We start from the raw sequence: 22,153 nt of genomic DNA, 5'->3' as shown, positions 1-22,153 counted from the left end.
ATAAAGACCAGAGTCTGAATGTTTTTAAATATATTTATTACACTATAGACTAGGTTGGACACACAATGTTCCCTTATCTTGATGCTTCGAGTTTTATTTGGGATTAGAACCTTCAACCAACCGAGCCCTAAAATGATGCCGCCTAAATAGTTGCTTATCCTAGAGGTGACAAGTGGAACTTTCTTGTTCAAAACTGGAGAGAGCCCGTGTTTGTGTTTCAGGTGCCAGCAGGGCTTCCAAGAGGGGAAGTTGGGGGATAAGATCCTGCGTTGCTAATGGTAAACTGTTCCGAATGTTCACCGGGAGGAGAGACTTGTGAACAATTTGTCCTACATTGATTTCTCACGACCACCCTATGCAGCAGGTACTGTTTTCATCTCTGGAGACAACAGGCTCAGAGGGATTAACACTGTTCTCACACAACAGTCAACAGTAAACTGGGCACTCCAGGGTCTAACCGTAAATGGGAACACCCATTTATTTGAGAAAAGACATGTTAGCCTCACCCTTTTTAAAAATGGTAGATGGAGCCCAGTCAGTGTGGCTCAGTGGTTGAGCGTCGACCCAGGCATCAAGAGGCCGCTGGTTCAATTCCCGGTCAGGGCACATGCCCAGGTTGTGGGGCCGATCCCCAGTGGGGGGCATGCAGGAGGTGGCCAATCAATGTTCTTTCTCATCAATGTTTCTATTTCTCTCTCCCTCTCCCTTCCTCTCTCTCTAAAATCAATAAAGAAAAAAATTTTTTTAAATGGTGCAGGGAAATAAACCCATCAAGGGAGAGAAGAACAAACAGAAAAAATTCAGCCAGAAATGTCTCTCCTTGGAGAGCAGAACCAAACATAACTGCCCCAGAGGCAAAACCAGAGCTGGCAGACACTGGGGTGAAAAGACAATCTTTCAGGGAATCTAAGGTAAGTCTTGTTTTTCCCCCTCCCTTTTAACCTTTGTCACTGGGAAAAGAAATAGTTTTGGTCTGCAAGCTGTCGCCAGGGAGTGGAGCAAGACTTGTGTAATAAACAAGGACAAGTGCCAGCGCCCCCGGCCAGCCTCTCCAAGGCCAGACTGCCACGGAAACCTGGCGTTGTGACAGCAAGGTCCATTCAACGTGGCCAGCAGTCACTGAGGAGCGACTCTGGGGAGGACGTCCAGGTGGGGCACCCCCAGGCTCACCTAGAAGAACAATGCAGCCTCCTATTAGTGAGGTGTGTAAGGCTTTTAAATCCTGCAGCCTGGGTGTTCCAGGCATCCCTGGATATAAATAAAATTGTGTGTGCATGCATATGTGTGTGTGTGTGTGTGTGTGTGTGCATGCGTGTACATACACACACAGTTTTCTAGAGAAAAGGTCTTTCAGCAAATTCCCAGGAGCCCAAGCGCTTCGTGGGAGAACCACATTCGAGAGAAACACATGCTCTGATCTTCCAGAGAAGAACACCAAGCTCACCACTTTTATTTCTGGAGCAGCTGAGCCCAGGCTGTCAGCCCACTTTCCTCTTACAAAACCCTAAGGCACTTAAGAAAGACCACAGGGGAAAAAAAATAACTCAACCCCCTTTCTAATCTAAACCTAATCCGCCTTAAACCTTGCCTGACCCAGGCTACCAGGAATCCTGCCAGTGCCAAATGATACGATGTTTATTCAGCTCAGGTCTTAGCCCGCTGCTCCTGAGCCACAAAATCAAAGGGGGACATTTCAGCCGCCACCTGCTACTGAATGGGTAAACAAGGGCCAGTCAGGAAGGAGGGCCAGTGTCTGAGGACAATGCTTTTGTGTAGTTCTGGCTAAAACAAGGGCAGAGCTCCGAAGGAGCAGGCTTGAGACACATCCAGATGTGGTGCCAAGTAGTTCAGGAGCCTGGGTACAGCTGTTTGTAATGCACCCTTTGACCCTCGGTGCCCTCTCCAACCACAGTAGGGTGTCAGTGACACCGAGCCCCCTAGAGCAGAAGAAGTTTGCAAAGTTACAGTGTGTGAACCAGTTAGGATTGTGTTGGAAGAGCCTTTTCCAAGTTTTCAACCGAGAAGTCTCAGATCCGCGAGGGTGATAGGGAACTCGGAACACATGGCCTGACCCCCATTTTACTGGAGCAGCTGTTTTGATCTGGTTTCTATCTGGGAGATCAGCATAAGTGTTTTTTGCTGGGGGAGGAGGGTTCTGTTGCTAAAAACAGAATGTTTGAAAAGCACTCTTGTAATATCAGAATTAACACATTCTTACCTGGGAGGGGTTTAAATGAAATAAATCTTATAGATCTTGAGAATCAGCAAGCTGTTTTCTTCTCAATTTTTGCTGCTTCCCTTCTCTGAACAAAGGCCTCCCTACCACTCTTTCTATATGTGTCTGAACCAGTATTTTCCTCTGCGATAGTAACAATGAGAAGGCTAGCTGACATTTATTCGGGGCCTACTGTGTGTTGTGGGGCGTGGTGGGTGTTCAAGGGCATTTCTGGGCCCACTGCAGCCCTTTGGGTGGACAATCATTCTTAGCTCCCAGGTGGGGATAGTGACACGGAAACACAGCAGCTACGACAACAACGAACACGACAATGACAACACCCACAGCAGCAGCTCACTCAGTGTACCCAGTGCTCGTCAATGATGGGCCAGAATTGTAACCCAGCTAAGTCAGCCTGAGTTCTGACTCAGTTTACAACATCGTCTCTAATGCTTAATGAGCAAGAGGGAGGTGTGTGTGTAAATCGGATGTAAATTATTTATGCATCTTAAAAATAAATATGCCCAATAGAGAAGGCCTGAAAGTAAAAATAGGAAGAAAAAAGTCATCCATCATTCCACCATCCAAGACCGCCAACTGTTAATGTTTGAGCATATTTCTTCCCAGTCTATTTTTATGCATAATTTTTAGTTCTGCACATTTGAAGCAGCTGTGATTGTCTATGCATATTTTATTTTGTTTTTATCACTTAATAAGACATCGTAATAGGCTATTTTTCATAATATTTCAAATTCTCTATTATTTTTACTGTCTAAAAAATAATCTCCTAGGTGGAGCAATTCAGTTTAACAAACATTTATTGAGCACATAATATGGTCCAGATCCTATGCTAGACCCTAGAAATACTGTTCTTTTCTCCAAGGAACTAGCAATCTAGTGTGGGGCAAAGAAGAAAAATAGATAACTATAGCCCAGCAGTGTGGCTCAGTGGATTGAGCGTCCTCCCATAGACTGAGAGGTCCCCTTTTGATTCCCAGTCAGGGCACATGCCTGGATTGTGGGCTCGACCCCCAGTAGGGGGTGTGCAGGAGGCAGCCAATCAATGTTTCTTTCTCACATTGATATTTATCTCTCTCCCTTCCTCTCTCTAAAAGAAAAAATAGTAATAAAAACAAAGAATAGGTAACTATAGAGTTATAATAGTGAATACAACTAAGCATCTATTATGTTCCAGGCACCATTCACATGAATAAACTCAGTGAATTCTCATAGCACCCTTATGGTAAGGAAGTCTCTCTACTCTTTTAATAGATGTCAAGACTCAGGTACATCATGCTAACATGATGATGTTTCTGGGTGTGGTGGGTAGAATTAATAGCTCCTTGAAGATGTCTGCCTTGTAATCTCCAGAACAGTGAATATTAGTTTACGTGGAAATTGCCTGTAAGGTAGAATGGAATGTTACCTTACATGGAAAAGGGATTTGGTATGATTGAGTTAAAGATCTTTAGAGGGGAAGATTACCCTGGGTTATCTGGGTAGGTCCAATGTCATCAAAGGATCTTTATAAGAAGGAAACAGCAACACAGCAGTGTCAAGGTCAGAGAAAATGACAGTAAGTTCAGAGGTGTGTGTGAAAGGGAGAGAGAGAGACTAGAAGATGCTACACTGCTGGGGGAAGGGGCCATGAACCAAGGAATGTAAGGTGACTTCTAGAAGCTGGAAAAGGAAAGGAAACAGATTCTCCCCCGGATCCTCAGAAGGAGCACAGCATACCGACACTTTGATTTTAGTACTTTTGACGTCCAGAGCTGTATGATAACAAGTTTGCTATTACGGTGATTACGGTGCTATCTCCCAGCAGCCATAGGAGACGCATACACCAGGCTTCCAACCCAGCAGCTGCGGTGAGCCTTCCGAACCAAAGGGAGGAGCGAGTTGAACCCTGCAGATAAAAAGTGTCCTGTGATACTGTAATTGACTTGAATGAGTTAACAATAAACCAGACAAACACAACGTCCTCATCTATGAGGTGCTAAAGATCAGCCTGAGTGACACAGGACAGAGGCAAAATGAAGATCACAGTGTTTGGCATTCCACGCAGATCGGCCAGGGGCAGTGCTCGGGAGCAGGGTCTCTAGACCGCGGCACGAGTGATGCCTGGGCGGAATAATTCTTTGTTGTGGGGCTATCCTGTGCATCGCAGGACATTCAGCAGCATCCTTGGCCTCTACCCACTAGATATTATCTAGTTGAGTTATGATAGACACAAATGTCTCTAGACATTGCCATATATCCCCTGGAGGATGTATTAATTTTCTATTGCTGCTGTAACAAATAACAACAAAGCTAGGGGTTTAAGACAATGCAAATGTATTCTACATTCTGGAGGTTAGAACTCCAAAATGGGTCTAATGGGGCTAAAATCAAGGAGTTGGCAGGGCTGGTTCCTTTGAGGGTTTCTGAGAGAAGAATCTGTTTTCTTGTCTTTTTTTTTTTTTTTTTTTGGTTTCTAGTGGCCCCTTCCTCCAGCTTCAAGGTGCATCACTCCAATCTCTGCTTCTCTCATCACATCACTTTCTCCACTCTGATGCTCCTGCCTCCCTCTAAGGACCCTTGTGATTACATGAGGCAATTTGGATAATCCAGGTTAATCTCCTAGTCTCAAAATCCTTTACTTAATCTTATCTGCAATAGCTCTGTTGTCATAAAGGTAATGTTCACAGGTTCTGGGGCTTAGGATAGGGACATATTTGGGGATTCATTATTCAGCCTGCCCCAGGGGCAAAATCACTCCAGATTAAGAACTACATTTGAGCCCTGGCCGGTTTGGCTCAGCGGTTAGAGCGTCGGCCTGCGGTCCGGAGAGACCCGGGTTCGGTTCCCGCTAAGGGCATGTACTTCGGTTGCAGTTTGTCCCCGGCCCTGGTTGGTCGTGCGGGTGGCAGCCACTCGATGTGTCCCTTCACGTCGATGTTTCTCTCTCTCTCTCCCTTCCTCTCTCTCTCTCCCTCTCTATCTGTACAAAAAATGGAAAAAAAAATATCCTCGGGTGAGGATTAAAAAAAAAAAAAAAAAAAAGAACTACATTTGAGTCCTAGCTCCACCCTTCCTACCAGCTGTGTGGCCTCAATTTTCGAATCTGTAAAATAGGGCTGCCAGTAGTACTTATCCCATGGAATGTTATGAGAAGAAAAATAAATGAGCTGAAACACAGAAGCAGTTATCAAAGTTTTTCAAATATGATGCTTTATATATGTTAGTTATTGAAAACAGAAGTATGGGTAAGTCTGATATTTATAAATATGGAGATCATTTTCATGGACAAATGTAGAAAATGAGAGTGGTCTCTAAGAAACAAGTCCTGCCCTGGCCAGTTTAGCTCAGCGGTTAGAGTGTCGGCCCACGGACCAATGAGTTGCGGGTTCAGTTCTGGTCAAGGCATGTACCTCGGTTGTGGTTTGTCCCGGGCCCTGGTCGGGTCATGGGGGAGGCACCCAGTTGATATGTCTCTCTCACATCGATGTTTCTCTCTCTCTCTCCTTCTCACTGTGTCTGAAAATAAAGTGGAAAAATATCCTCGGGTAAGAATTTTTAAAAAAAGAAAGTAACTCTAGAGAGGCATCTTCATATTTTTTAATTTGTGGTTAAACACACACATACATAACATGAGATCTATCTCTTAACAAAATTTTAAGTGTGTGGTGCATTATTAATAAATAAGTACAATGTTGTACAGCAGATTCCTAGAACATTTTCATCTTGTGTAACTGAAACACTTGTTATACCCAGAGAACAGCAACTCCTTGGCTTCCTTTCTCCAGCCTTTGACAGCCACCCTTCTACTTCAGCTTCCACGAGTCTGATACCTTAAAAACCTCATGTTAGTGGAATGGTGCAGAGTTTGTCCTTCTGTGATTGGTTCATTTCACTTAGCATACTGTTCTCAAGGTACATCCCTTCCATCACACATGGCAGGAGTCTCCTATTTTTAAAGGCTGAATAATATCCCACTGCATGTATACCTGCCTTCAAAGACCCATCCCCTCTCTCAAATCAGGTTATTTCTTACGTAGACTATGGACTGATTCATATTTACTGTCTGGGAATAGAGTAGTTAAACAGAATGGGAGAGTAGAGAAATTGTTCAAAATGATGCCTCAGATTACTTATACTGAATGTAACTGTAACACTTTAGAGATTCTGGGAGTAAGTGAAGAACAAAATATACAGACTTCCTTGTGGGAAGAATTTTGGGTTCTTCATTTTTTTCTACTCTTTAGTTCTTTTTTATTTTATTTTATTTATTTATTTATTTATTTATTTAATTTTTGGTACGTGCCCTTAGCGGGAACCGAACCTGGGACTCTCTGGTCTGCAGGCTGATGCTCCAACCGCTGAGCCACACTGGCCAGGGCCTCCTCTTTAGTTCTTTAATGCAGAGTCTTGAGTTCCACCGAAGAGCCATAGATTTTCCAGAGGAGAGACAGGAGAATCTGCATTTTTAACAGGCTCCCTTGGCAGTTTTTTCTTTTTCCCTAGGCTAAAGTTTGAGAACCCTGCTTCCAGCATTTCTAATCTCAACTCCAATGCATCAGGGGGCTGTTTTCCCCTTCATGGAAAAATCACCATCTTAATGACCGCTGCCCAGGGCTGCCTTATTAACTAATGGGGGCATAGAGATTCAACTCTCAGTGGTTGGCAATTATTGCAAGGTGATTCGTGCCATTTTCCCCTCTCCCAAGGGGCAATTTAGCATCAAGTCACTCACTAGTCACTTTTTTCCCCAGTTAACTTATTAAATAAACAATAACAAAACTAACAACCAACTAAATTTTGTTTTGGGTTGGTAGAAGAATTGGCTGCCTTGGTGGTGGATCATGAAGGTGGAAGAAAGGCTCATTTCTAGAAATGTGTGCCCCCTAGTCTGCTGGGGGTGCAATTCTGTGGTTTGGGTTCTCCTAACATTTCAAACATGTTACCTAGAAGGAGTAATAAATTATACATTAATATGTTATGATTCAAACACAGCTTAAAGAGAATTGCAAAATTAGGTATCAAGTAATTTAGCAAATAACCAAACAAGGCCCGAGAGAGTGAGATTTAGGATTGTATATTTAGATCGGTGGTGAAAAAGTAGGTGAAGACATGAACGTGGGCTATGGCAAAGGGCTGAGTGAGTACAGCGAACCAGCACATCTTCCACCGTCTGTCTCTTACATTTCTTCGAAAGCGGGCGTCAACAAGCTCTTTCTGGAAAGGCTCACATAGTGAACGTTTTAGGCTCTTGGACTGTATGGTCTCTGTCGTACTGCCATTTTAGTACAAAAGCAGTCATAGACAGCCTGTAAGTGAATGAGGGTAGCTGTGTTTCAAGAAAACTTTAGTTGTAACTCTGAAATTTGAATTTTTTATAATTGTCACATGTGACAAATTATTCTTCAGCTTTTGGGTTTCCCCCAAACTATTAAAATATATAAAAACCATTCATATTTTGGAAGCCATACAAAAACTGATGGCAAAATGGATGGGTCATAGTTGACAAATCCTTGTTCTAAATCAAAAATCATTTGCTCTTTTAAATATATATCTCGTGCTCTCTCACCTCTCTACACTTGTTCCTGCTATTTCTTCTACTTGGAATGTTATTTCCCATCCCTCTCCTGTACTTCTATATTATACCTTCACCTGGATCGATTGCTATCTCCCTCCCAAAGGAACCCTCCATCCTCTAAGTGCCTGCATCTCTAACTCTGATGGCCTTGCTCGTGAATGATTTGCATTACTCTGTGGTCCAGGGTGTTTTCTTTGTAGATCCTCATAGCACTGAGGCAGACACAGGGTTAGCACTCAACTGTTTCTTGAGCCAAGGCAGGACCCTCAGCACTTAGGAAGCAGTTTAGGGATATAATGTATCCAGTCGTGAGTGGAATAAGAATGAAATAGAAAGAGAAGCGAAAGGGCATGCTTAACACCTGTCATGGGTTGAATGGTGGCCCCTAAAAAGATATGTCCACCTTCTAATGCCCAGATCCTGTGAATGTGACCTTATTTGGGGAAAAGGATCTTTGCAGATGTAATTAGGGATCTTGAGATGAGATAATCCTGGATTGCGCAAGTGGGCCTGAGATCCAATGGTAAGTGTCCTTAGATGGAGAGAAGACACACAGAAGAGAAAGCCATTTAGGACAGGCAGACTGGAGGGACGTAGCCACAAAGACTGCTGACGGACCCGGAAGCTGAAGGGGTGAGGAAGGACCAGCACCGTGATGTGGGCTTCTGGCTCCAGAAGGGTGAGAAAATCTGTTTCTATCGCTGTGAGCCACCCAGTTCATGCTAAATGCTACAGCAAATCTCAGGTGCCAATCCAGCCCTCCCCCTCCCAGTTCAGTATTAATATAAATAAATAGCTAATATTTATTTTGTATTTATGTACAGCTTTACATAGATACAATCACAATTATATTACATTTTCACAGCAATCTTGTAAACTTCGCACTGTTCCGAGGAAATTGACATTCAGAGAAGCTGAGAAACCTGAACAAAGATCCACTCAGCTAATAAGTGGTGGAACCAGATTGAACCCAGCTGATCTGACTTCAGAGTCCCCTGCTCTTAATCACTATGTAATCTTTTAGAATTCTTATTTATTCTTCTGATATTTCACACACCCTAAAAAAGAGGAGGGTAATGTTGGTTAATTACTTCCTTCTTTGGAGGATGAAATTCCCCCAAATTGATTTCTACTATCCCAGCAGCCCATTCTTTTTTTAAATTCACACCCATGGATATGTTTATTGATTTTATAGAGAGGGGAAGGGAAAGAGACAGAAAAACATCGATGTGAGAGAGAAACATCAATGTATGTGCCCTAACTGGGAATCAAACCTGAAACTTTCCCATAAAGGGGGTGACGCTCCAACCCACTGAGCCACAGCAGCCGGGGCACAGCAGCTCGTCCTTGACGTGCAGGGATAGTCTGCTGCTCAGGTTCGAGCAACAGAATCAGTCTCAATCTCTGTCTCTGTTTCTCTCCTTCTCTCTCACCTTCCCTTCTTCTCTCTCTGATTTTCAAAAGGAAAAACAAAACAAAAACAAAACTGTTTCTGATCTCCTTTTAAGGGGTATGGCCTTCATAAAGACCTGTTTCCTTGAGCTACTCTACTTGAATGCCTTCAATAGCCTTAGCTTCTAGTTTCCATTACAGAAAATACCGAAGAGGAAACAGCTGCGGCAGCACTGGGAGACGTCAGCACTGGAGATGTCAGCCCGCTGCTGGCTGAGTCCTGGACAGCGCTGTGCTCTGCCCCGGGACCTTGCAGAGGAAAAGGCCCCGGACAAATGCTGGCACTGCAAAGTGACCCCCGGTTCGGGTCCACGAGGGAGGCACCAGTGCTCAGGAGCATGAGTATAATTGGGTCTCGGCTTCACTGTCCTGTCTTTGCCACTTACTAGCTATGTGACCTGGGCAAATTAACCTCCTTGAGTCTTAGGTTTTCATTTGTGAAGCGGAGATGATAATAGCATCCACTTCGCAGCTAGTCATCGTGTAAAATGGTAGCACAGGTGAGCACTCGGTATTATAAAGTGTTAGCTATAAAACTTGATGTTAAAGCCTGGAAAGGCATGAAGGATAGCGTAACGCACTGCCTTCCCTTTCCCCAGCCCCACCACTCGCTCTCTCGACAGTTTCTTTTTTATCACGTATAACTTTGCCACTTTATTAACTTTTGAGGAGCTATCCAAAGGCCACAAATAAGTTGGAGAAAGAATAAAAAGAAGAATGCCCAAAGCTCACACAAGCTCTCCTTTAGAAAATAATTACAAAATAAAAGATGCTTTCTGAGAAGAGAGATTTTACATGACCAGAATCAAGATTTCTACCTCAACTAATTCAGATTATTTCATAACCCCATTACAAGAGAATCTAGTTAGGGCCATCTCATCCCCTAATTCCTCCCATTCCCCACTCCTGCTGCCCCATGCAGCATTCATTATCTCAAGACAATTTCGCTGATTATTGAGGCATTATTATTCTGCTGCATCTGCTGTGACCTCTTCATTCCTGAAATCACTGCTTTGCTTCAAAGATGACACACTGGTAGGCATACTAATTTTTCCTATTCTTGTATTAACCAGGTCCCAGAGCCCCAACATCTGAAATGTGAAAAACCAGAATGTGTAATACCATTAGTAGGAAGAAGCTCATATTAGCAATCATTGCAACACTCACTTGGCTAATAACACTCAGCACTCCCTTACTTCTGTCTTCTATTACCCTTACTTTCAAAGCACTTTCTATCTACTTGATGAAGATTATATTATATGTATTTATGAATTACTATACACATATATTTCTTATGGTACATGGTTGTGTTATACACTCTTTATATTTGGTATTATTTGTTGCAGGATTGAGACCCTTTAGAATTTATTAATTGCCTAGGCTGGCAGTAAAGTCATCGCAGAACCATAAATCTAGATTTTATTCTTCAGAAGTCTCAAGTTTATGCTTTTTTTTTTTCTCTATTGATTTTTCAGAGAGAGAGGAAAGGAGAGGGAGAGAGAGATAGAAACATCAATGAGAAAACATCGATTGGCTGCCTTCTACATGCCCCCCACTGGGGACTGGGCCCACAACCTGGGCATGTGCCCTGACCAGGAATTGTACCGGCGACCTCTTGGTGCATCAGTCGATGCTCAACCACTGAGCCACATCAGCTGAACAGTTTATGCATTCTTGAGATGATAGTAGAACTATATGCCTTAGCCCTTCCAACTAACATTTAATATCATTGCATATATCTTTACATAGTTACCACAGTAACTCTGTTTCCTCAGTCTACTTAATTCTACACCATCCTAAAAAAAAATTAATTTATTCTTCCCTAATTTCTCCTTCCTGCAAAAATTTCCTTCATGCCTCCATTCTTTCCTGTAGACCATAGGAATCTGAATCCAACCTCAGCCACTCTCCTGACTATTGTTATCTTCAAGGTCACTGGTGACCTCCTTCTCAGATCTAGAGGCCCCTTCCCAGGCTTCATGTTAATTGACTGACATCATCTGAGATGGCTGAGCAAGGCCACCTCCTCAAAATTCTCCTCTCCCACTATTTGGCCACCCTCTCCTGACACTCCCTGTGCTTCCCAAGACTCCTTTTTGTTAGTGAAGACTGACTGAGCCCTTACTGTCAGACAGACACCACATTAAACACTTTACACGAGTAACTCAAGGATCAGCTTCTCTATCGTTGAAGAATCATCTTTCTCTAATTTATTTGGGAAGAAATGGGTATGTGCCATGTCCTGCCCCCGGGTCCATCAGCATGTGCGGCTTCATCCATCTCATCAGCACCTAAGACTGTTCAACCTGAGGACAGACAGCTCCCACTTCGGTGTGTCCCAAAGCTTGTAAATCAATTATTTGGAGTTGTGTGTGTGTTTAAACTTTGGAGTGGAAAATGTGGGAAATGTTGGCCAGGTCCTTAACGATGGCACACACAAGATCATTTCACCTGTAACAAAACTGATCCATGATACAGAGCCCAGCCCCGATTTACAGCAGTTTCTCTGTGAATGCTCACCTACCAGGACTGGTGGATGTACAGATGAGTATGTAGAGTTTATGTTTACATGTTTAGATGTTGTCCTTCATTGCATTTCTGCATAGAGACACCCCCACCCCACCCCAATCTCATACTCCAAAGACAAGTTCCTTTCTAAATTTTTAAATTAATTTATTTTTGTTATAGATGTTTCTCCTTTTTCCCCCATTGACACCTCCTTATGATGCCCCCCCCCCCGCCGCACCCCATCCCCAGCATTGTCTATGTCCATGGTTACACATACATGTGTATAAATTCTGTGGTTTATCTCCTCCCTCGCCCCTCACCTCCTCTTCTGAGGTTTGTCAGTCTGTACCCTACTTCTATGTCTGTGGGTCTATTTTGTTCATCAGTTTGTTTTGTTCATTATATTCCACAAATGAGTGAGATCATGTGATATTTGTCTTTCTCTGATTGGCTTGTTTCGACAAGCTCCTTTCTTAATGGGAGCTGTGTAATAAAAACTTAGGTGGGAGTTTTAAGTGTCCCAGTCTCCAGGGATGGGATGCGCAGTCTGTGGAAGACAATCCCATGTTATAGGTGTCAGAGCCCTTTCTCCTGTCTCCCTAATACTTTCTTGTTATTCTTCTGTGCTACCTCAGTTGCCTGTCCTCTTAACAATAATTCCAGCATCCCGCAGGCCTGGGATAAGTGACTGTTCATTTGGAGCAGAAGCAGCATTTACTATGTTATACAAATGGCAGATGGAGAGAAAACAGGTTTGACATTGGACATTGATTGGTCTGTCTCCTTCCAGCCTCCCCCCCCCCCCTTAGAAAGGAATTCTTACTCCTCAAGGTCTCTCAAGTCAGACTTTCAAAATAGGAGAGCAGTTTGGGAAAGATTCTTAACATGCTCAGAAATGGCTTGTCCCTGTTCAGGATTCTAATGCAATCCAGGTTCCCTACATCTCTCTCCATACATTCTCCATTGTTACCATTCTGCAAAACCGAATGGAAGAGAGTGGGAGTCACTGTTATCCAAAGCCACATAAAGGTCCATTCTCCTTTATGAGGTCTTGTGTCCTATTACCACCCCCCCCCCCCCTTCATACCCAGATGTGAGGGCTTTTACCTTAGTGTGCTGTGACTTAGTCCAGACATCAGCCCAGGTTACGTTTTTTCTGCTTTCAACCTTCCCTTCACTCTTAACTAACAGTCTGCCTCCTTTCACACTTACAGCCATCCTAACTCTCATTCTTCTCAAATGGTCATAAAACACCCAGGGTTCTGCCCCACTGATAATTTGTCTTTGGCTTCTTTGCCATCTATTGATTAAGGCTGGCAGCTATGGGTCTCACTGATGTTCTCTCTGCTTTGCCCCAACCCCTAGTACGAGTACCCTTCACTCATTAAGTCAAAATCCCCTTCGGCTGAACTTGTTCAAAGAATGAAACAAATGCTTCGTCTGGAAACAAACCTGTGATTTCTCAGCCAGTATAAGATTGAAAGACCTTTTAGCCCCTTTGTGTCCCTGTTCGCCAACCTTAAAAAGTAATTTCAGTATTTTACCTCATTAATCCCTTCCCTCCATAAAAATATCAACACATTATGCTGGAAGACAGCTTTCTTAGGGCCTGTTAATTGGATTATCTTTAATAGCCCTGGTTTTAAAATTTATTGCTAGGGCTCAAACACAGTCAAATCATCATTAATTAAAATGAGCAAGGCACTCACAGAAGCATAAATAAAACAGAACAAAGAGGGTCGCCTCCTTTAGTGTCTTTCAAGGTGTGTTGGCTTGAAAGGAAAGGCATGTTCTCTGTTTCAAAAATCGGAAAGGAGAAGCTTGTTCTACTTGGTTAAAAACAAGGAAATATGAAGGCACCATTTTTCCAAGAGAAAGGGCTTTCTTAGGACCCTCCGAGCGTTAACTTTATGACAAAATGGAAGATTATTCTCTGCCATCGGTCACCAAAACCCCTTCTCCGTTCTCTACCCAAGCCTCAGAGCTGAGGGAAAGCAAAGGAGATGGCGAGACATAACTGCACCAGGAGCTGTTTCACAACAAGTTGATTTCACATTTGTCTTCATCAGAAGGCTTTCACGATGGGAACATTTAACAGACCTCTCACTGACAGCTGGTGGGAAGATTAGTGATCAAGGGTTGGAGATATTTGGAAAAGGAATGTGTTTTGCTGTGGGCACTGACGGGAAATGAGGAGGAGAGAGGACCCTGACTGTAGGTCCTGAAATGGAGACTGATGGAGCTGAAAGTCCACGAAGCCGCCGAGGGGGAGGGGGAATAATGGATTCCACCTCCTCGTTGAGGCAGCCTCCTGTGTCCATCCAGGGAAAGGCAGGCGGCCCTCTTCAGAGAAAGTGTAGCCGGTAGCCAAGTGGTGTTCTTGAGAAAGCCAGTAGTGACAGGCTTCTCACATGTTCGGGGCCCAGCTCGTCTGAGGACAGAGAACATTTGTCAGTGAAACCAACAAGGTGAGGAAGTCGGGGCCTTTGTGAAGAAACAGATTCCTCGGTGTTGGTCATAATCACTGACCAGTTCATTTGATTGGGTGTATTTTTCTAGCCTGAATGATTTCAGGCCCTCGCACAGAATTTCAGTGCAGAAATGGGGACTTCGAAGATTTTTTTTTTTTCATTTCACAGACTACTTGTGAGGTCGATGAAGCTATTGATTCCACTCACATGCATTTACCACTCCCTCCCCTTCTCACCCTCCTCATTCAGAGTTTACTGATTTCATTCCCAAAACCAAAGGGTAGACATTGCTAGATCAAGTTGAATTGGAACTGACCCATCGGCAAGCATGAAGCAAAATGAAAGACCCTTGGTGGTGGCTAGCACAGGAAAGTCTAAGCGGAGATGTCCATGGCCACGAAGAAGGCCTTGTGGTGACATACGACAAGCAAATGCCCAGATACAATGAGGAGGGCTTGGGCGGAGAAAGGTAGGGCTGAGCCTCTGTCTCCCTCTGAGTTCTGATTCCTGCTCCTATTAAAGAGGAAATAAGGCTCTGAATGAAAGTCTTTCTCCTCTTCCGGAATCCCAAACGGTTAAAGCTGGAAAGAACCTGACTAGCATCTAAAGCACACCTTTCATTTCACAGGCGAGGGAAACTGAGGATCCCAGAAGTGACATGACTTTTCTGTGGTCACAAAGCTGCTTCACGACAGACCGCGATTTTCCTGAGGCCCGTTCACTTCTGCCTGGTGACAGATTCTCTCCTTGAGAAACTGTACCCAGGCTACTCAGAACTCTGTTCTCAACTACGCCTGGAATTTGGGGCTTCTGTGTTCATCTCTACATTTCCCAACTTTAGCAAGAAATCCTGCTAAGTCAGGTTAGCCAGACTCCCTCACTTTTTTTTTGGCTGCACGAAGGTTTGTTTCCATTTGGTCCAATGCATGGGAGAGGGCTCCGGGTGGTTAAAGGGATGCCTGGTGGTTTCAGGGAGAGGCTCAGGCAAAAGCCAGACACCAGGGATGCAGAGGGGCCTCCAAGGCCTCTGGGCTCCAAAGGCACCTAGTCGTGCTGGAGGGTGAGCCTTTGGGAGAGATGCCCGCCCAGCCCAGCCTGGGGGCGGCCAGCCTGCGGAGGTGAGTCAGGTGTCGCCCACCTTCTTGATGAGTTTCACCGGCTCACCCAGGACGTGGTTCTCCAGGAAGTCACAGAGATGAGGGTCCGTGCGGGCAGAGCCCAGGACAAGCAGATCCACGAGGGCCTGGTCCAGGTTCCTCTCCAAGGCCCAGGCAGCTTCCATGGCGTCCTGAGTTTTGCCCCGCTCACCTTGAGGAGGCTGTAGCACATTCTAGAAGAGAACTCCGCCACTGTGCTGGGTTTTTCTTTTTTTTTTTTTAGCCTCCCCCAAGGACATTTTTGCACTTATGTTCAGAAAGAGCAGGAGGGAGAGAAGGAGGAAGAGACAGAGAGAGAGAGAGAAACATCCATGTGAGAGAGACACATCGACTGGTTGCCACCCACACGACCCCAACGGGGCCGGGGACAAACGGCAACTGAGGTACGTGCCCTTAGCGGGAACCGAACCTGGGTCTCTCTGGTCTGCAGGCTGATGCTCTAACCACTGAGCAAAACCGGCCAGGGCTGTGTTTTTCATCTTTAATAGATGCTCAGCCCTCGAGCTTCTCCTCGGCCAGCTCTCAGAAGTGGCCGCACCCTCCAGAGCTGCATGGCCTCGGCTGATATAGAAGCCCAGAGAGAGGGAGGTGGAGGAGGCCCGCAGAGGCAGGTTGGAATAATTCTGACGAATTTAAGAGCTCGTGGTTGTTCAGCAATAGGAGTTAAGATTTTTTTGTTGTTGTTCAGATAGAGTGGGAGGGAGAGAGAGAAAGAGAGAAACATCGAAGTGAAAGGGACCCATCGAGTGGCTGCCACCCACACAACCCAACCAGGGTTGAGGACAAACTGCAACCGAGGTACATGCCCTCAGCGGGAACCGAACCCAGGTCTCTCTGGACCGCAGGCTGACGCTTCAACCGCTGAGCCAAACTGGCCAGGGCAGGATTTAAGATTTTTAAAAATGGTGTTGGCTGGTCTTGGAGGCTGATGGCTAAGGTGGTTCTCTCTCTTTTTTTTTTTTTTTTAATCCTCACCCGAGGACATTTTTCCATTTTTTGTTCAGGTAGAGTGGGGGAGAGAGAGAGAGAGAGAGAGAGAGAGAGAGAAACATCGATGTGAAAGGAACACATCGAGTGGCTGCCACCCACACAACCAACCAGGGCCGGGGACAAACTGCAACCGAGGTACGCGCCCTTAGTGGGAACCGAACCCGGGTCTCTCCAGACCACAGGCTGACGCTCTAACCACTGAGCCAAACCGGGCAGGGCCTGAGGTGGTTCTCAAAGTGGTGACTGGAAAAGGGGTTGGAGGGTTGTTGAGGCTGAAGAAGGGGCGTCCCTGGGTCTGTTCCATCCAAACACTGCTGAAGCAGGAGGCAGATCTGGGGGACCACGAGGGCACTGCCTCCCCCACACTTGCTAATCCCATCACCCTCCATTCCTGATTAGTTCTTCCTGCCCCACCCTCCCCCAGGTGATGTCTGATCACTGGCCGACTGCACCAAGAATCTTGTTAGGTCGGTTTAGCCAGAATCCTGCCTTACCTGTGATGTTCCCTTTAGTGACTTTCTCTCCACTTACACCCACCCCACTCCTTGGCTATAAATGCCCACTTTTCCTAGTATTTTGAGTTGAGTCCATAGTGGTGGTTTTTACACCAGTCATGATGATTCTGAAAAAAGTCTGCCCTTTAACAAGAGTCATGAATAATTTTTTCTTTAACACTTGTCTAAGGAGCCGTATATTTTCTTATCATCATGAAGAAGGAAAAATAAGGCTTCTCCACTCTCTGTTTATACAATTACAAGGGTTGGGAAAAGAGGACTAAAATCCTTAGCTAAAAATAAAGTAAGAGCCCTGGCCGGTTTGGCTCAACGGTTAGAGTGTCGACCTGCGATACAGAGAGACCCGGGTTCGGTACTCTCTAAGGGCACGTACCTCGGCTGCAGTTTGTCCCCGGCTCTGGTTGGGTCGTGTGGGTGGCAGGCACTTGATGTGTCCCTTTCACGTCGATGTTTCTTTCTCTGTCTCCCTTCCACTCTATCTGAGCAGAAGAATGGGAAAATGTCCTCAGGTGAGGATAAAAAAAAAAAATTAGTAAGAATTTTAAATTTCTAACAGAAATATATATTGATTATTGACTGAAGATTTCTTTCTTTTTAATAAAGCCCTCTTTTATTTCTTTCTATAGGATGGCCAGCCATAATACATAAGCCTTCAGAGGGTTTCTCACATTCTGCCCCCAGTTACTCTCCAAAATTCCCAATTCTGATCATTTTATTTTTAAATGCTAGGAGCATGCAAATTAATGTTTTAAATTTTTGCACACATTTAGAAAAATATTATTAAAGCCAAAATTATTAAAAACTCATTAATTTGTTTAAATAGAAAAAAAGGCAAGTCTGAATTATAGAATACTGGAAATTAAATTGACTTCATAACAACAAATGAGTTTACTAGATTTAAAAAAAAAAAAGCTATTGTGGAGGCTGGATAAGAATGAGCTGTAATCAGCCTAGGAGTTATTTTGTATTTTTCCAAAGGAATTTGCACCTTTGTTTGCAGACGGAGCACATCTTTGGCACCTTTGCCACATGACTGTCATGCTTAGCAATCACAAATCATTCTCACCTGCACCAGCTCCGGACTTATTCCTGGATGATTGACGGAGCTCTGAAGAAGTATTCTCATTTCGAGAATATGAAAATGATGCTTTATTCTTATCAGCAATTTAGTGAAGCATTTGATAGTAAAAAATGTACATAAAACAATCATTTGCTAAATGCATCAACCCCTTGGGGGCTCTTATTAACAGTTGATCTACATGCATAGAGCTTTCCATTCGTTGTCACTTTCAAAAGTCTTGTCAAATTTGTCATCATACTGAAGATCTGACTCATTTTTAGCTCATCTGAGCAGGCTGTTTATATCTGTCAGTTATGATTGTTCGTACTTCTTTAGCCATTTTGGTTAAAATTTCCCTGTTTGCACAGCCCACCAAATCTTCCCCAGTTGTTCCAACTGTCCCAACTGGATTTGGTATTTGCTAAGATGTCAGGTCGTAAACTCTCCTATTGCATTCTGGGTCTGGCTGGTCACAAGACAGCTGCTGCTCTTGATCAGGTTACAGTGGGGTGACTGAAGCCTTTTCCTCCTTTTAAGAATATTTTATGAATTGATGAGGTTTCTTCTAGATGATCTTTTTCTATAGATTGATAACCTTTTCATGTATAAAGTAACTCATAACTGGTGGGCATTGCAGGATGTTTTGCTAACTTTATTTGCTAGTTTCCAAAACCTGGAGTGCATTGCCACAATCTTTCCCTCCAAAGTAAAGATGCTTTCCCTGTTTAACAACTGAGAGAGAGCATGACACACAGGAGGCACTCATTGTTTTCTGCTCTGTTGTTAAAACATAGAAGCTGTCAGATAATGAATTTTCATTACAAGTAATATGATGGCTGAGAAAAGATATGTATACTGATTTTTATGATGAACCAGGCACTGTGAAATATGCTAGAAATAAAAACTGGGTATGTCACAGTCAGACTTTGTATTCCAGGGGCATTAAATACACATAACTCTGTTTTCTTACAGTCGGATGCTGTTATAGACCTGCATGATCCATAGCTTGCATTAACGAGCTTGAGCATGAAGCAGTAGCACAGTCCAACTTCATTCATTACTCTCATCACACTGTGGTGTGGCCAGGAAGCCCGCCTTCATCTGTTAACTCTGCCACTAGAAAGTGTGGTCCCAAAGTCACCCTAGCAGGGAAAGCAGAGGAAGGAGGCTCAAGCAGAATATTTTTAAGGGCCAAATGGTTCTACCTACCATTTATTGGCCAGACTCTGACTCATGGCTAAGTGCAAGGAACCTGGAAAACAATTGACTTCTTGTGCACCAGAGAAAAGAATCTGGGTGGTGAGCACTTAGCACCTTTTTTTTTGCCACATAGCCAGAGATCATTTTCCTCTGAATCTTTCAAAATACACATGAAAATAAATGCCAATATTTCTCACAACCATGAGGAAATAAATGGTTTTAGGCCATCATGGTACCTCTCAAAGAGAGCTATTGGTTTTTATATTGAGTCTATCTTGTCAAGGAAATGGTACACAATGAAATAATTTTTATGTGTAGCAAAACTTTAAATAAAGTGCTGTTAACTAGTATTCATATAAAAATTAATCTGGATCATATTCAACAAAATTGTTCTTTCTGCATCATATTATAATAATTTAAGTAACACTCCTTGGGCACATATTCTAGTCTTCGTTATATCTTTTATATAGTGGGTTGAACTGTGTCTCCCCAAAAGATACATTCAAGTACTAGTCCCTGGTACCTGAGAATATGATCTTATTTAGAAATAGGGTCTTTGCAGATGTATTCAAGTCAAGATGAGCTCATACTGAATTAGGATGGGCTCTAAAGCTACTGACTGTTGTCTTTATGGTAGAAAGGAGAGGGAAATTCCATACAGAAACATACGCACAGAAAGAAGGCCATGTGAACTCAGAGGCAGAGAACTAATACTGCTACATGCCAAGGAAAGTCCAGGCTTGCTGGCGATTACCAGAAGCTGGGAGAGAGGCATGGAATGGATTCTCCCGCTCAGAGCCTCCAAAAAGAACCAATCCTGCCGACAGCTTCATTTTAGACTTTCTAACCTTAAGAACTATGAGAGAATAAATTCCTATTGTCTTAAGGCACTGAGTTTGTGGAATTTGTTATAGTAGCCCTAGTAGTCTTAAAGGAGAGGTACCATCTGTGTGCAAGGCATTAATTAGACATTGGTGATACAAAGATGGGTACAAGAAGCTTGCAAATTAGTTGAGGTGAAAGTCATGTAGATGGATATATTTTAATTCAACTGTGGGAAAACAGTTGTTCTTTAGAATCTACAACTCAAAATGAGAACAAACATAATGTCAAAAATTATGCTTTATATCATCACATCTTATTCTTCCTCTCAGTTAAAATGCATAGTTCATTTTAATAAATATCTAGGCTTAATGATAATCTTTCAAAATATTAAATATATTACTGACATTATATTACACTGTGGTACAGGAAACATCCCATTTGTTTTATTCTCAAGTCTTAAGAAAAAGATCATTGAGGTTCTAATGTTTGTTAAGACCTTTTATGTGTTAGATTGTTGGTACAATCTGAAAAGTGTACAGTAGTCCGTAATTCTTGGAAATCATTTCATATCAGGAAAACAAAGGCAAGTAAAAACCAGTTCTTCATGATGCATGTTGGTTTTTGACGGCAAACAAAATAGCTGTTTTTTTTTTATCCTCACCTGAGGACATTTTTTGATATTTTGTTCAGATAGAGTGGGAGGACAAGAGAGAGAGAGAAACATCGACGTGAAAGGGACACATTGAGTGGTTGCCACCGGCACAACCCAACCAGGGCCGGGGACAAACTGCAACTGAGGTACATGCCCCCAGCGGGAACTGAACCCGGGTCTCTCTGGACCGCAGGCCGACGCTCTAACCGCTGAGCCAAACCGGCCAGGGCAAGCAGGTCTTTCTTAACTATGCTGAGATGGCTTAGGTCCTGGGTGAAGGGCAGAGTGGAGGTGAATTGGCAAGGAAAGTGTGTGAGTATTTGTAAACACCAGCATCAACTCTGCGCTAAATACCGTGCTCACCAATTTGGAGGTCATTTCATTTAATGAAACAAGAATCCTGTTAACTTGTCTTGTTAGGCCCACTTTCACATTCAAGAAATGGAAGGGTTAAATATCTTGCCTCAAACCACATCACTCTTTTTTTTTTTTTTTTTTTATCCTCACCTGAGAATATTTTTCCATTTTTTGTATGGATAGAGTGGGAGGGAGAGAGAGGAAGGGAGAGAAAGTGAGAAACATCGACGTGAAGGGACACATCGAGTGGCTGCCACCTGCACAACCCAACCAGGGCAGGGGACAAACTGCAACCGAAGTACGTGCCCTTTGCGGGAACCGAACCCGGGTCTCTCCGGACCGCAGGCCGACGCTCTAACCGCTGAGCCAAACTGGCCAGGGCAAACCACATCACTCTTAAGAACTGAAGCCCTGGCCAGTTTGGCTCAGCACTTAGAGCGTCAGCCCGCGGACCAATGAGTCTCAGGTTCAATTCTGGCCAAAGGCATGTACCTCGGTTGCGGCTCATCCCCTGCCCTGGTTGGGGTGGTGGGAGAGGCAACCAGTCGATGTGTCTCTCTCACATTGATGTTTCTCTCTCTCTCCCTTCCACTCTATCTGAAAATCAATGGAAAAATATCCTCGGGTGAGGATTAACAACAATAACAAGAACTGAAGCAAAGACTTGAGCCTAAATCTATGCAATTTCAACGTCTTCAATCTTTTCTACTACATTCCTCTTTGAGACAGTTACTCAAGGATACCCAGCTTCTTCAATGAAGCCCACACTTCCACCTCACTCTGGTCCTGGTGTCCTTCCTCTGTTCCTGGGAAGATCATGATGCACACTTGTCCGAAAGATTCTGTCCCATCTCTCTTGGAACCAAAAAGCCATTCCAATAATTCTATTCCTCAGCATACTCTCATGTGACCCTGGATTGCATTTAGAGAAGAGAAGCTAAGACCTTAGTGATAACTACATATTCATATCTATCTTTTGATTATGTACTTCCACTTAAATAAAAGGGTGGCTAATGTTCTGAAAATGCTTTTGAACCAGATTCTAAAGTTGTACCAGGGAGCTCTGACAGTGGGTACACCGGGAGTTGTCTGATTTCCTCATCCAGGTTTCTTGCTCAGTTTTTCTGGACAAACTCACACATGAAGGGGAAGAATGATCCTTTATTCCCACTGCCT

Source organism: Molossus molossus, unplaced genomic scaffold, assembly GCF_014108415.1.
Source record: "Molossus molossus isolate mMolMol1 unplaced genomic scaffold, mMolMol1.p scaffold_m16_p_14, whole genome shotgun sequence".
NCBI classification, from domain to species: Eukaryota; Metazoa; Chordata; class Mammalia; order Chiroptera; family Molossidae; genus Molossus; species Molossus molossus.
This window is presented reverse-complemented; position numbering follows the sequence as displayed.